At 37.7% G+C, this 2,500-nt stretch overlaps 1 protein-coding gene across 5 annotated transcripts in view; it reads left to right on the plus strand.

The window, feature by feature from the left end:
• Nucleotides 1–2,500, plus strand: part of EBF3 (EBF transcription factor 3) — a 129,122-nt gene that overhangs the window by 94,410 nt on the left and 32,212 nt on the right. The gene's annotated exons all lie outside the window — the stretch shown is intronic.

Here is a 2,500-nt window from a genome sequence, read left to right on the forward strand (position 1 = left end):
AAGATCAGGGAAGCACCCAAAAGCTCCAGTGCCTATCTGAACTGCTTCAGTATGTAAAATTGGTCTTGATATCTTGAGATCAGGCTCTCTGTCACAAGATGCCTGATACTTCCGGATTCCAGTTTTATATATAGATATCAACAGCATTTCCCACTCTGTTCCAGCCAGAAACAGGAAGTGAAGAAGTACTCAGCAGTGAACAATTCTTTTTTAGAAAAGTTATCCAAACTTTTTTGAACCTCAGTAATGGTTCAGTTGAAGTTTAGGGCAATGGTTCAGGTATTTCTTATTGTATCCAAACCACTTCATCCATCCCTATTAATAACTTGGCTGTAAAAATTCTCTCAGAGATGAAACTTGGCATAAAAAGTTTGCAGCCTGGAAGTCATTTGTTTAAACCAAATTTCTCTTAAACGTGTTTGATTTTAAGTTTCAAGAGCACAAGGGAAAAAATGGAAGTTTTGTGGTTACAAATGTTTCTGAACTCAAAAGAATTCATCTTTTAAATGAAACATTTCTGGCTTTTTGTCTAAAAAATGGACTGAGTTCTTTTGGCATTTAAAAAAATGAATTCAACTAAGATATTGAGATGAAAAAAGCTGATACTCACATGAATGGTAATTACATTCATAATTTTTTTAAGACTAACCAATTTATTTTTTTAAGTTAATGATTTGATGTAGTGGGTCCATAATACACACATGCTTACTACTGCAAATATTCAAGTGTGTATTATGAATTGTTCTGTTGTGTCACAAACGTCTATAAAAATAAACACCAAAGAGTTCTTAAATGTTTACTTAATAAATTGATAGAATGTAGTGACTCTGGGAGAGATTTTAGGCCCAGATCCCCCAATGTATTTAGGCACCTACGTCCCACAGATATGGGCTGAAGTGGGACTTAATTGATGACTAAGGCATGGTCTACACTGGGGGAGATCGATCTAAGTTACGCAACTCAGCTACATGAATAATGTAGCTGAAGTCGACGTATTTTGATCTACTCACCACAGTGTCTTCACTGCGGTGAGTCGACAGCTGATGCTCCCCCGTCGACTCCACCTGTGGCTCTCGCTCCAGTGGAGTCCCGGAGTCAACGGGAGAGTGCTCGACAGTCGATTTATCGCATCTAGACTAGACGCAATAAATCACCCCCGCTGGATCGATTGCTGCCCATCGATCCTTCAGGTAATGTAGACAAGCCCTAAGGGAGTTAAGGGAGTGCCTAAAAAACCTTTGAGGATCTGGGCCTTAAAGCCTACTTGTTAAATAATGTGTTTTTCATAAAAACACTTTAGATTGGTATTTTCCCAATAGGCTGTAACTGTTTCTGACTAATTGTTTTGATCTTGCTGGAAAAAATGTGTATTTGGGGTACTTTTGAAAACTATGAGCAGATTATTGAGACTTTTAAAAACAATTATTTTTTAAGGACTCCCAGCCTGCTCACATTGAAGTCAATAGGAGTTTTGCCATTAGTTTCAGTGGGATCAGGATTGAGCCTTTAGTATGAATATAGTGTTCATGAAAGGTGCTGGATTGATAGCCGTGGAGACTGAAGTCCTCCATCTATCCACAAAACAGGCACAACCTGGGCAGGAGCAGTGTAAGTTTTCCCTCCAGTGTACCTCAGCTCTGATCTGGAAGGACCCACCTCCAAGGGTGAGAGGATATTTAAGTCTCCCTGTCTGTTCAGTTCTTGGCTTTTCTGCTGAGACTGTCAAGAAGGGTGCCAAATGCGGTGGTGGTGGTTTTGGTGATACTGACCTCCCTGCAATGCGAACGTTGCCTAAGACCACCATCTTATTTCATATGGTATGCTAAGCAGATGTTAACTACAAAGCTGGCTGGGGTTGAATGGGCTACCTATAGGCAACTGGCTAATCCAATCACGATTATAGAGTCTTTAAAAATACTATGATAAACACAAATGAAATCAATCCACATAAAGCTACAATAAAACATCATGGAAGTATATGATTCAATTTTGCAGGGAATTAACACTGGGAATTCTGTGGAATTCTGGGAAATTCTAGCTTCATACTTTAACTAACTGTTGTGACCAGGTATTTGTGCAATGGGCTCCAAACAATGACTAGTTATATTTGCTCTGTAAGCAACAATATTCAGCAAAGTAAAGTGAATTAACTACAAATGTTAGACTAAAATCCAGTTTCTTCAGCTGTTATAAATTGATGTATAAATTGATGTTCCATCGTTTTCAACAGAGCTATGTTGATTTACACCAGATGAGCATCTGGCCCTAAATGTTCAGTCTTGCTTTTGACTTTCCTTATAGTAATAGATTCAAGAAATTCCATAAATTGATATTTTAATGTAAATTTCCATAGATTAAATTAAAAGTGCAAAAATAAATTAAGTTTTAGAAAGAAGCCATTTACTTTTCCTACTCTGGAGTTCTCCTTTACCAGGATTCATAGGGACATTTTAAATAAAGATGTTTAAATGAATCATCAAAGTTTCCATAACCGCTGTTG

Source organism: Lepidochelys olivacea (genome assembly GCF_965140295.1).
Source record: "Lepidochelys olivacea isolate rLepOli2 genome assembly, chromosome: 7".
In the NCBI taxonomy this organism is placed as follows: domain Eukaryota; kingdom Metazoa; phylum Chordata; order Testudines; family Cheloniidae; genus Lepidochelys; species Lepidochelys olivacea.